Source organism: Hermetia illucens, chromosome 7 (genome assembly GCF_905115235.1).
Source record: "Hermetia illucens chromosome 7, iHerIll2.2.curated.20191125, whole genome shotgun sequence".
Taxonomy (NCBI): Eukaryota; Metazoa; Arthropoda; class Insecta; order Diptera; family Stratiomyidae; genus Hermetia; species Hermetia illucens.
Window position 1 is genome coordinate 14,900,020 of NC_051855.1, and position 14,056 is coordinate 14,914,075.

Genomic DNA, 14,056 nt, shown 5'->3' on the forward strand with positions numbered 1-14,056 from the left:
TGTGTCAGAAGATATCCTTTCATCCCTTCAAGGAATAAGTCCCAACGATTAAAAACTTGGTTAGGTTCCTCGACATCGCTATTGAGCTGTTTGTTGTTGCAGTGCCGAGGCTCTGCATGGCTATGGATTGTAGGAGCCGTGTTGCATTTCTGCTGAGCTCGGGAGCTCTGACGTGTTAGACTCGATGAGCTCTCGTTATTTTTATTGTTGTTATTGCGTTCGTTGGTGCTGCTTCCATTGCTGCTGTTTCTGCTGAGAGTACAGGCAGGCATATAAAGTATGTTTATAAAATAAATTGGAGTGTGTGTGTGCGTTATCTATCCGCATCTATATCTTACTTGTACACGATGATTGCTTGCTAGCAGCACAGCGTGCGTGAATATAGAGAAAGAGATTCAGAGATACAGTCAAGTTAGTCCGGTCGGTCGGTTGGTTGCCGCACGGTCCGTCGGCGGATGAGTGTTTTCTGTGTTTACAACGAGAATATATATATATATATATATGTGTATAGTGTTTTTTGAATTTTTTTTTTTTTGTTTGAATCGGCTTCTTACCACAATAGTAGTCCAGGCTAAGGAATTTCCTTGAGACAACGTGTGACCAGCGTTTTGGATGACTATTGCTTGTTGTTTTTCCGTAAATCGGGGGTTTAATAAATGAGAAACGCGTGCAATTCAGGATATGTGTCCTTTTCATGAAATGCATCGGGGTTTGTTTATGTAAATAAAGCATTTGATAGTGGTCTCTGAAACCGATTGGCCTGTGTTGTGTCCCTCGCGGTTTACATATTGTGGGTGCAAGCCGTGTTACTTGTGGAACTTGCCTAGACAATTAAACAATATCTTGGAGATGACCGATTGGAAGGCTTTCGTCTAGCTCTGGTGGTGCAGGATAAGTGAATGCACTCCTTAATAACGCTGTAGAGGAGCTTCTGAGCCTCTTAACAGACTGCTGCATGGCGTTATAAAAAATGTCCTGTTGTAATAATTACCCCCGCTGTCGCAGCCGATATTCACCGAAATTGTTATTTCGTATCACTGGTGACGTTCGGGCGTTGTTTGTGAGACATAGTTCGCTATCAGCTGAGTTTAAGCATCTGAAACTGTATTAGAAATTGCTGACAACGAAAGTGAATTATAGTGCATTGTTCGTGAAATTCAAATCGTACTTCCCGCCAAATTTGAAAAATCCCCGTAGTAGCATCCGGACGGAGGAAAGGGCCGAGGTGTCCTGGCTGAACTCGTTGCTGTTGCACAAAGGATTTCGATTCATCTGTACCCGGCATTCCAGCAGGTATACGCACGGGTCAGAAACAAACCCAAACAAACCTTCCTAGTAATCGGCCGGGCGCAAATTTCAAACTGCCACCGATACACACACAAAAAACACAACGTTCTTCCCCACGCGACTGTCAGATTCACAGCATCCGGCGGTTGGAGCGCGGTCGCGGTAGAAAAATTCCCCGCGTTCGAAACGCAACCGCTCCATGGCTGGTCCGTTTCGCGCGATCATCATTGAATACTTGTGCGTCTGCTCGCAGGACTCCCAGTCGCAATAAGTATATCTCTGGGCACAAGTTTACACGACCGGATTGTGTGTATATATTCCATTCATCTTGCCCTCCCACCACAACTATCGTCAGCCACCACCAGTCCACCCACTGTTGGTGTGTTGCTTGCGCGAGTGGCGGCGAGCGCGTGAAAAATTCTCTGCGTCTTGTTATCCTTTTTCACGTGCTTCGTGGTGTCGGTTGATGATGTATGCACGCCGGTAATAATCGTGGTGTTTCGCGTGCGTGTTTCTCTTGCCCATGATAAACATAGGACGATGAAAATCCGTTGATTAAATAAACTGACCGGAAGTGCTGAGAAAGAGAGAAAAGGGCGCGTTCAGGAAGGTGCTTTGACAGAAGATCGCGCGGGCTAAAATTAAATTGATAGAAAAGGATCATCTTGAGTGCGTTTATAGGTTGCAGTTTCCGGGAAGTTTTCTATTGTTCTGTGCTGTGATGTGCTAGCGAAATTTGTGCTGTAAGTTCTCCCACAGAAATGTACAAAAGGAAGTTAAAGTTGATGTTAAAAATCAAATAATAAATTCAAGAAAATCCTTCGGTTTTCTTGTAGAGATTTTCCAGGATAACTATTTTTGTGCCCCAGGAGTTAACGTAAGTGAATGTATATCACAGCCAAGCATATTGGATGGACCGATTGAGGTCCTTTTCTTTTGCGGAATTTGCCTCGGAGTGTAAAAAAAAATCGCGTCCAATCCGCGGAATTGCCGACGGCAACGCGTCGTTCGCATCATAAATCTACACTCCTACCCCAAAACTAAAAAAAAAAAATCCTAACACTGGTCACATTGTGTGATTACTAAAAATCAACGCTCTCCTTATTACGTGGATGATATAAAATTATCATTAAATAATAAATTAAATAAATTAAATCTCAATCGGTTTTCCACCCTTCTGCCGATAGTCGTCCGTTGAAAAAAAAATTTTAAAAATCATATTAACGCGTCTAGATTAAAAAATAAAAAGATTCAAAAAAAAATGTGCACTTATAAAATTTGCAATCTATCTATCTTAACCCTAGCTTGATTGATTATCTCCTCGGATAAAACAAAGTAAACATCAAGAAAAAGGAAATGTGTAAAAAGTGTAAAATAAGTAATCCAAGTTATAAATGTGCCAAAAAAGTTGTATCAATGGAATCCTTAAAAAATCATCCAGATCCAGAGTGTACGAAAATAATAAAAGAATAGTCAGAAAATCTTGATTGTGCTAGTGGAACAAAATAGATAAAAAAAAAATAAAATAATAATAAAAAAAAAAAACTAATCTAGGCGTCGAAATAAAAATAATATAATATAACCAGAAACCATAAGAATCATCGTGTATAGGAAGGTGCACTCCCTTCTTTAATTGCAAATAGCAACAAGAACAACAATGACAAGGAAGGGCTTAATATACAGATCACGTTTCAACACCTGTTAAACGCCGTCGCTAAATTCAACAAAATTTATTCTGTGATTGTTTTTTTTTTTAATAATAATAAAAAAAAAAACGCTGGGAAAAGAAGGAAAGTGTGTATATAAGTTTTCATGTTTAGCTTCTAAGTTTAACTAAGAATTAGATTAGATTAGATGTTTTTAATTAATTTCTATTAGGTCCTACGTAGTTGCCTAGACGTTCTTAACCATCAATTCCTGATGCTAAAACATAAAAATTTACGAAAAAACGTCAAAACGTACTGACAAAACCCAAAAAAAAAAAAAATTGGATGATAACAGAGATCTTGTAAATGAATCCATCAGGTTTTGAGGGTTAATAGACAATTGTAATATGTTATTTCTTTATTTAATGCATAATTTTGCGAATTTCCAACTGTTCACCTAGCTTTTCCCTGAACTAATACCTCTAGAAATAATGCCTTTGTTCCTCCCCCTTGCTTAGTTAAATGAAGTCTTCGTTTTATATACATATATAGGGATATTACCACCTTCAATCACTTTACTACCATAGCAGAGGTAAGGGATCTCCCTCATGAACAAAATCTCCAGTGGCTTCTATTAAAGATTTTGGGTAAAACAAACCCTTATTAGAATCGGTTTACTGCCTGTATGTCTGTCACACGCTTTTTTTTCACGGAAATGGTTATAGCGATTGACACCAAATTTGATATAGTGGGGACGCTCACGAATCCAGTGAGTTGCATCATCCTGCATCGAATTTAAGTGGGGATTCCTATATATGCAAAAGGGGGGGGGGAGGGTCCCCATACATGGAAACGGAGGGTGTGCATTTTTTCTCATCAAATATAACCGAAAAGTCTATAAGGACAATATTTGTGGTAGAAAAAGACGACGAGGCAGACCCTGCCTGAGATGGAATGATGGCGTCGACTAGGACGCCAGACAGCTTTTAGGGATATTAAATTGGTGGGCCTCGGCGTAAAACCGGGATGTCTGGAGTTCCTTATTAAGACAGGCCTAGACCAGATATCGGTTGTTGCGCCGTTGATAATGAAGAAATATCGTTATGGGGCGAGGTATCAAATGAAAGGCTTCGGTTAGTACTTTCCTCGAAGCCTGTCCTCTAATTTGTGATTCGCGCTGTTTCTAGCGAAAAGATTTAAGGAACTAAAACGTAACACCGTCTCTGTTGTTAGTGGTGATTATTTTATTAAGCAAATATCGATATTTCGGGAACAACTTGTTCTCTTCTTCAGTCCATGACACATGCTGCTTCACATACACCCGTGCACTGAAGCAGGGAACAAGTTGTTCCCGAAATATCGATATTTGCTTAATAAAATAATCACTACTAACGACGGAGACGGTATTACGTTTTAATTCCTTATGCCTGCCTTAGTTTTGACATTTATTGGGAAGAACGAGAATGCAGGGCGTAGAAAGTGATCCATTTCTTTCACAGACCCACACTCAGAAACTACCCAACCCAAAAATTTGAAAAAAAAAAAAAACAAATAAAATCAAGAGGCTGCCACTACAGTGAAAACTCTCATGGGCGGAGACCGACCGTGGAACAATTGTTGTTCGCTCATGAGGGGTGTCCAGCCATGAGGAGGAATAATATAGGTTTTTCGAAAAAATCTGACGAGACAGGTCACCTTTGTAAATGCAAATGAATACACTTTCTAAAGATTCGTTACGTCATTAAGTGGATGCGGGCTCAGTGGATGCATCCTCAACAAAAAATTCACTTCGGCCTAGTTTAGGTCTGAACATACGACGGAGAAGCCACTTCATCTAAGCAGATTTCGCTACTGGAACAATCGACCTCAAGCTCTGCGATTGTTAGTAGGGACTCAGTCGCTAATTCTTTATCGATTACAAGGAATTCTGTTGCGCCGGAATAGTCCTCCCAAATTGTTTCTGCCAATTTCGCATGCCATACTATTGATATACAAATAAAACTAGGTAGCTTTCTCCTACTACAATATATTTTATTCTTTAACAGAATTGGCGCCCAATGTGGGGTAGCTTCAGTACTGAGGAAGAGAGTAAGTAGCTCTCGAAATACATATTTACTAACTATTAAAATATATTGTAGTAGGGAGAAAGCTACCTAGTTTTATAACTATTATACTATTGATACTATGATTCTCCAGCAATCCATCTAGCCCTTAATGCCTCTTTCTTACGCACAATAAGGGAAGTCTGCGTCTTTCCTATGTCGAATCTGGTTGAAATATGTCAAATTAATTTATCAATATTGAAACTATTTTTGATTATCTGCCTATAGCACCTTTTGGCTAGCTCACGCACTGACGCATTTTCATTTTCATATTGCGTTAGGAATATCTATTTTCTCTTTTAAGGAAAGCACTTTCCTCTCTGACATATTAATTATTTTACCTTTTAGACTTTTCACTTCAACTTGTTGCGATTGTATTCCTACGCACAATTTTGTGTGTCGTGTGTGCTTTTAAACACGAACCTTGGCTATGAGGGGTTTTCTAAAAAAATTTATAAAATCTATTGTCTGCGTGCGGTCAAAAGGGGTGTCCGCCCAAGAGAGGCAATTTTTTCTGACATGACAGTTTCGCCATTTGGTTCTGGCTGCAATCTTCATCCAGTGTATCAAGGCATCATTGTTTCGGCCGGACTTTTGGTCGCTTATCATCGACTTCGATGTTCAGACCAATCTTGGCAGTGAATTCTCATTAGCGCGAATTACGTGACTATACCATCGAAGACGCCTCTCTCGCAGTTTTTCTACGAATGGTGCAACCCCATATCGATCGCGGATATCCTCATTTCGGATGTGATCAAAACGTGTCCCGCCACTAGTCCAACGCAACATTTTCGTCTCCAATACCGCAAGATGCCGTTCAGGTCACTGCCGCTGACAGTGACTATGCCTATTTCATGGGGATCGGTAATCAAAAACTCTGTTTTATTCAGATTCAATCCGAGACTGTGTTGCATGAGAAGATCTTTCCATTTTTGGACAAGTTGCTCGAGATCATTTTTGCTGTTAGACGCTAGGAAAGCATCATCTGCATGAAGGAGTGTATAGGGTGCTGGACGTTGGATGTCCTGTGTGACAGTGTCTATAACCAGAACAAAGAGGAGTGCTGAGAGGTCGCTTCGTTGATGAACACCAACAGAGGCATGAAGCGGTTTTGATACACCTGTCATACTTCGAACTTTACTTTTCGGATCGTGGTAGAACAATTGAGCCCAGCGCACGAGTTCTTCTGGCATTAAGGGTTGTCGTAGACTGTACCAGTTGAGTTCGTGTGGCACACGGCCAAACGCTTTTTCTAGATCCAGAAATAGGCGTGACAAATCCGGCTTGATTCACGTGTTATTTCAACGATTTTGCGAATACGATTGTCAAGAATGACAACATGTCCAACAATGTCCAGAAGATTACCCTTCTTCCTTTCCATATTGGAACTGTGGTACTTTCTTGTCTGTCAGATGGTTTTCCACCTTTTTGAACAACCCGATTAAAGAATTCACTGAGCCACAGCGTTGGGTCCTAGTTCTTCACTTTCCAGAGCTCAGATGCGATTTCATCAGGTCCTGTTGGGGGAAAACCCACTCCCTTCACTTCTCCGTACCGGGTGTGTACAAATATAGCATGTATTACCAGCGGAATACTTGCATCCTGTGAGTGTTAGTCGTGATATGTCTTATCATTGATAGAAAGAGGTTTTACGATTTACAGAAAGGCCAGACAAAGAAATTGCTTAGAAGGTTTCTTGGCTCGAGTTGTAACGTCAGACAACATGGCGTGGGCTTTTCAGTCTTTTTGAATTTTGTTGAAATTTCAAATGTTGATAATGTAGAAAGACACAGTTCTTTTTCTTTCAAAAACGGTCTTTGAGGGTTTTGTTAGATTGCACCATAGAAGTGATTCTCGTCGCCCGTCTATTGCTTCTGCAGCTCAATGGGGGAATACTTCAGCACTCTCCCAATTGGGAATTCAACAATGAAAAGGATTTCTAGAGTGGACTCACTAACTTACTTACGATGGTCGAATAGTCGAACTCGAACCCCACCCATATCGATACATGCCTTCCAATTCTGTCGAGTATTGAAAAATGTGTTTGGTTCCATGTTCCTTCTTCTTAGTTCCATTGCTAGCAACTTGCAAGCCCAAAAAAACAAAACTGTTCACTTGTTCAATTTGGCACTTGCTTATTGCAGTATTTTGTGGTATTGGCATTAAGTGGCAGTGGATAGGTCACACATGAAGGGGGTTGGGGGGGAGGGCGAAAATTGCATGGCTGGCTATGTCATGCAGTGGAATCCACTCTCCCAAGATTGCCGACGTGTGGATCGCCCCAAGGGCACTTGGTGCAGAACAGTAGAGGACGAGTGTGAGCGTCTCGGAAAGTCGTAGGGGGAGGGGGGAGCTGAAGCACATTTCCAGTAACCGCACTTCACCAAGCAGTGGGCGAAGGGCAACCCATATATAAATTAATAAATGCAAGAATAGACGTCATTTCAATTCACTTTACTTTTAATTGAAAATGGAAGATTTCTTCTGGTTTGGGTTATTTTTTGGAAGGCCTCTATCAATGGTTGTAACGGTCGTCGTCTCAATACGCTTTATTTTTAATTGAAAATAAATTTCAAGCTATCCTGCCTTGCTCGGTTTCCTCAATTTTCTGTACCTAGTTGTTTTTGGTTTTTCTTTCTAGAATTTTGTAAAGAATAAATTCGTATTTATTACTATTTGTAGAGTCTAGGCATCTACTAGTATTTTTTAGATTTTATTATGTTAAAATGCAATAAATTAAAATTATTGGAAAAATATGAAAAGTTGATAATATTGTATTTGAAAATTTTCTAAAAATTTTCAAAGTTGGACAACTTTTCAGGTGCTTTTTTTCTTTAAAAGATGTTTGCTTTGGTGGTGTGAAATATTTTAAGTAATAGACTGTTTATTAAAGATAAGTAAGAGAAAGAAAAAAAATTATTTACTGAAGTATAGATCAATAAACCTTTTTTATACCAAATTTACTTTCAATTGTTTGATCAAATATTTAGAATTTAACAGTCTCGTCCTTCAAATCAATCAAGAAGTGACTGAGATTTAAAATTCATATTCAGTTCTATACCATCGAGAAATTTTCACCTCCATTACTTTTCATCATCAATTTTTTATTCTCCCGTTTCATTTATAATTAATTTAAAGAATGAAATAAATTAATCTTAAATAAATTTATATTTTGACTTAAGAAATTTTATTTCGAAAATCTCTTTCACGATTATTGAGATGTGTTCATTCATTATGTCCTCCTAGTGAAACACAATCAGGAACAGCGATATGAGGAGCTTTTCGCAAGGCTCGAGAATATCCTAAATCGGAGATATGAGTTTGAATCCTTAATTCCATAACAGTTAGCACTGAATTTTTGAATCGTCGCCTTTTGAAACTAATCCAATCTCACAATATAAGCATCTGACAATGAATACTAGTTCCCCTCGTTGTAACCTAACCTGTGTCCTTGATGTTGTATGCTAGGCTTCTTTGTAATATGTTTTTTTCCTTTTATAGTAGTCCTGTCCAAAGTTCTACTGGGGAATAGATTGCATAGTGGAATCTTCCCTTCCCACAGTCTCATTTCTAAGCCTCGAATAGGATACATGCCTCTTGCATTCGATATCAGACTAGCCCTTAGTGATGGTCCCAATTTTTGGCGTTGGATATGGTTGTAAGGACCTAAGGATATCCACTCCAAATGGAGCAACACCTCATCTCAAATGCTATCAGTGCTTCTACCACCTGATTTGATGGATTCTTCTCCTTTGCTCGGTGGCCACCTCTTCCAAAAGTCCTTGATGACGGGTTAATACCCCCTATTTTGCATCTGCTTTCGAAATAAAGTGGGGTGGGTTACTCCTTGCTACTGCAGGTCTCGAGATTGGTCCTTGTCTGGTTCGAGGGTACTACCAAAGTAGTCTGTCGAAGACAAGAGTGACTGCTGTCTGACTCCTCGTGATGCACTGGTAGTCCTAGTACCGAAATAGATTTACTCTGTGGAGAGCAGGCAGCCTTGAACTCTACCAGTTCGCCAGGGTAGGTCCAAGTTTTTTCGAAAGTATGACTATTAGTGAAATTATAGAGATGTTGTGGATAGACTGAGACCGGACCGGTTACTGAGTTGACTACCTTGTTACCTCGGATATCGACAAGGAAGTATGCACGTGACAAGCCCAAGCTTATTGTCATACTGTGTATGCCAAAATTTCCAGGGCTGTATGGAGAGTGAGAGGCTGGCACTGAAATAGTTTAGTCTTGATTTTCACTCAAGATCCTATTAGTCTCCGAGTGTTTTGAAATGACAAATGCGTACAACCGAGGGAGGGGAGGGGGCTTCGAGTGGGTACAGTCGATTCCATTGACATAAATCCTGTGATATATTAATGAATCTGGAATCTGAAACTATGGTTTGAGTCTTCAGAGGCTATGCTTCTTCCCCACCTCAAGAAACAGATTCAATATGTTACAGATTCAATATGTCTTCTCCTGTAATGAAGGGGTTAGTTGGTTCCCGAAATACTGTAACCTGTGGACTACTATTCCTTTCCTCAATGCGATTTTCGTTGATGTTCCCGAAATACTGTATACGTAAACCACTTCTTACATTCTTCCTCAACATTTAAACAATTATTTTATTTGCATTTACCATGACAGACCATGATATACCAAATTGGACAGAAATAACTCATGAAACCACAATGCCAAAATGCGTGGAGACACTATATGACTATTTTGTTTCTCTCTTTTTCCTAAAATTTTTAATTCTCTCTAAATATCACACCATGTGACCGTTCACGCGAAATTCCAGTAATTTATGCATAATTCACACTAGTTTTGAATATATATATATGTTTCTTAATTGATTGAGATGATTTGAATTGATTAGATGGGATAAGTGCTATTTTTCATGGTTTTTGTTGGTTGGTTTCCTCTTTTTAATCGATCGTTTTTTTTTTATCTAGTTTCATTATCATTTTCTTGGCAATTTTAAATCTTTTGATGGTAACTTTTTCTCCCTCTTGCTAGTGTTATGATTATTGTTGTCGTAACATTGAAATGGGATTGGGGATTGTGATGGAAATCACTTTTTCGTCACCTTTGATTTTTGAATATTTTTGTTTTGCTGGTTCTTATTTAAGAGTAATGAAGTTACTCTGCTTAAAGGTTTCATCATATTTACCGCGGACCAAATTTATGATCGATGAAAATGGCAAACCTTGATTGAGACAAAGGCTCAAGAAAAGGGAGGACAGGTTACCCGAAAATTCCGTCTCATCTCCTACCAAGTCGAGTTTAAAATGTTATTTTCAAGACAACTTGTCAAGCTGTCAAGCTCTTGACCTCAAAGAAAAGTCGATTTGTTGACCCCGGCTCATTTAAAGACGGTATGAATTTTAGAGATTCAATGATGAATCTCTATTGATTGTCTACCAAAAAAGTTGATAAATTTGGTGACCACGTGTGGTCTGTCAACCCCTTTACATACAACGGGTGGCATCATTTTGCACTGGATTTAAGGGGGCGCGCATACATGTGAAAGGGAGGGTGTAATTTTTTTTTCACCGAATATGTTCGTATGGGGTATCAAACGAAAGGACTCTTTTAGTACTTTTCGAAACTGGTGATATTTTTTATTGCAAACACTTGGCCGCGTTCGAGAGACGAATGCTTCGAAGAACTTTTGGACCCCTACATAAGGATCGATGATTCCGTAGTCTACATAATGACAAAATCGTCTGGTTGTGGATAAACTCCGGCTGGATATGTGCCGGTGGGGGGGTCACTTAATCCATATGTATGAGGATGATCCAGCCCGAAAAATCTGTAAGGACAATTTCTATAATAGAAAAAGAAGACGAAGCAGACCCTGGCTGAGATGGAGCGATGGCGTAGGCCAGAACGTCAGACAGCTTTTAGGTATATCGAATTGGTCGACCTTGGCTCAAAATATACCAAATACCTAAAAAAATTGGTTAAATTGACCGTGAAGGTTCACCCGCAAATTCTGAAGCTTCATCGAAGTGTTCCGTCGACACGTGCTAGCCAGCCTCCAGAATGTGAGAGGGGGGGGGGGGGGGGAGGGTCCTTTAAACACTTCCATCTCTCACGTGTCATGCAAAATTTGACGTGTCCACATCGGTGCGTGGCTCCGCACCGGATACTGAAAAATACTTAAATAAACGCGGGGATTCGCGTGCACCTAACGAAATAAACACACGTGAACTAAATCTGGAAATAAAAACCTAAAAAAACGACTCGAAAGCTGCGCGTGGAGTCGTAAACCTCCTCCGGATCTGAGTGTCGCGATCGAAAGTTAGGATCCACGAAGGATTACATCCTCGATCATTCTTTTTCCTGCCTCAGATGTTTTGTGAGGTGCCATTTGTAATGACAAAATGGGAATTGCGATGGGTAGACGACAACCATGAGTGGCCAGAGACGACCTAGAGGGAGCTACCCCTTTGGGACACTAAAAAAAAGTGGTTAAATTGACCGCGAAGATCCTTTGTGTTCTGCCGCATCACCTGAAGTGGATGTTCTAGCATTTTTCCGATCCGATCATGTTGTTTTTAACGACATTGGATGCATTTGCCTGATCGATCTGTCGCGGGACCTGTCCCCAAGAGAGAGCAGGTAGGATTTAGCATAGTGGAATAACTCCCACTTTACTTTATTTATCTCTTTCCCTTATCTCAGCATTTTATTTCTGTTTTACTGAGGATAGAACAAAGTATGTTGCCTCAAACCTTTCTCCTTTATGGCGGAGTTTTATCACAAAACTGGCACCAAATTGTTTTAAACTCAAGATGACAGCTGCTCCAATAAGCAGGTCAAAGATATGCCGTGGGATACCCCCCGAAGTGCAGACGTGCCCTATTAGGTATTATGAAATCTATGCTCCAGAGGAGAGAAAGACCAGAGAGGAAATGCAGATACGATGCCTCCTCCCCCTGAAATTGCAAAGCTGGGTTTCAACTGCCTTGCTTAATGGGACACATCATGTTCTCTGAGATTAAAGTAGCTTTCACAGTTTTATGATTGTCGGACAATTGTAATTGATCGATAACGTGATTCTCATTGGAGGGAACTCGGATTAATCTTTCCTATTTTGAAAGGATATAGGCCCTCGTATTGGGACGAATAAAGTTAATGTTTCCATTGTCCGTACTTGGAAGAGCCTTTTAATAATTGGATGTCTTCAGATGATTTGACACAATAACTTCATTAAAGGGCGATATAATTAAAAGAAAATAGTGTCTTCTTTAGATCCAAGGTGTCATACGCCTAATGAGAGATTTATCAATCCTACACAGGCTGATTAGACACGTAGAGTAGCGCTTTCCAGTTTCACTATCTGACACCTCCTCCTCACTTATTTGAAAATGCTAGTCCGAAATATGGCCAGCGCTCGTAACCTCCGGGATTAGCTTCCTCCATATGTGAGTTGTTGAAAAGTTTCCATTTGAGAGTTGAATTTGTGGACTTGGGTGCATATTTAGTTCACTGACTAGAAAATGTTGTGGTTTATCTCTCAATTGTCCTGAAAAGTAGTTTAACACTTTATTAAGGGGGGCAATTTACTTTACACAAAATATTATCAAAAGAAAATTTCAATTAAGGGAGCGCTTGTTCCTTAGCTCAAAGAGTTGAGAGAAAAGAGAGGGAGAGAGAGGAATTTTACCTCAGGGCCTAACTCCTCTGTCGAAATAGATTGATAATTGGATGCAACAGATATCCATCGGCGTCTTTCAAAATACAGGTTTGACAATTCTAAAAATAACAGACAATTTCTGCGAAAAGACGACAGTACTATTCGCGCCTACTACATTGTATCAAAAATGTGAAAACTATGCCTATCTGGCTCGTTAAGTTTCAGTGTCGTTATTTCCAGGAGATATGGAATACTCCAGGGAATTTGAGTCCAGCAATAAGTTTAAGGAAGCCTATTACCTGAGAATAAATTCATAAAACTTCCTTCTCTGATATGCATTAATATTGGAATTTATATTGCCGAAGATGATCAAGGAACCCGATTCTGAGATTTACACCTTGGGCCTGGGCTTTGTCCTTACGAGCCTGTTGATAGTACATTGCCTTCCAGCAACCCTAGCAACGCATACTTTGGTAAAGATTTGAAGATTTTGAAAAAGTTGGAGAACTTTTTTTAGAGTTGTAATAACTTTGAAGGTTTACGAAGGTTTTGAATATTCCTAACAGGGTTGACCAGAGAATATTCCTAATAAGGCCAACGAGATTTCCAGTAATCTTTCCTGATTATTTTTTTGGACCTATGTTGATTTTTCTTTTATTTATGAAATTAGGCCTTCACTGAAAAGTATCTTTTGAAACATAGCTGAAAACAAAAACAATGGCTCAAAACATAGTTTACATTACCTAATAGATAGCGACAATCAAACCTTTTAGTTTGAATGATAACGAAATAGACAAAAATTCCATAAAAGAAATAATACAAAAACAAATAAGGGGGTATACAAAGAAAATATATATATTACAATCGACACCCGGACAGAGAAGCTCAAAGGCATTAAGTTAAAATTCAACAAAAAATATTATCATATGCTCAACCAATTTATTGGAATGATTAGCATTTTTATGAATATCGAATTTTTATTGATATATCTGGTATAAAAGGAAAAATTTTAGGGGAGAAAATGTAAAGATAGAGTGACGTAAAAAATGGCGATGAATATTAAGATGACATCTTTGATTTTTTTTTTCTCTTTTTCAATCTTTTATAATTTTTTTACATATGAGATTTTTAAGAATTTACTATTTTTTTGTATTAATTTTATTCTTGCTAATGTCGTTGAAAGGAGACAATTGGATGGTCGACTTCGATTTTCAGCATTCCATTGAAGTTGACTGATGGGATATCAGTGGCTAGTGGATTCTAAAATTGTATGTTTTCAGAATTGACTCTCTCTTCTCTGTTGTCAAGCGGTAATATTAATTTTCAGGGCTTATGAAAGATAAATGCGATATTCACTTTGCTTAGTTTAGAAGTAAATCTCG

General features: G+C 39.1%; 1 protein-coding gene across 5 annotated transcripts in view; it reads left to right on the forward strand.

Moving 5' to 3' along the window:
• The first annotated feature begins 424 nt into the window (after positions 1 to 424).
• Positions 425 to 14,056, forward strand: part of LOC119660910 (protein pangolin, isoforms A/H/I/S) — a 160,892-nt gene continuing 147,260 nt past the window's right edge. For 4 of the 5 annotated variants that reach the window (XM_038069870.1, XM_038069873.1, XM_038069872.1 and 1 more), the window contains exon 1: positions 425 to 1,293. The gene's annotated coding sequence lies outside the window, so the exon portion shown is untranslated. Of the gene's footprint in view, positions 2,031 to 14,056 lie in introns of all 5 variants that reach the window. The other variant, XM_038069871.1, reaches the window with a different exon arrangement.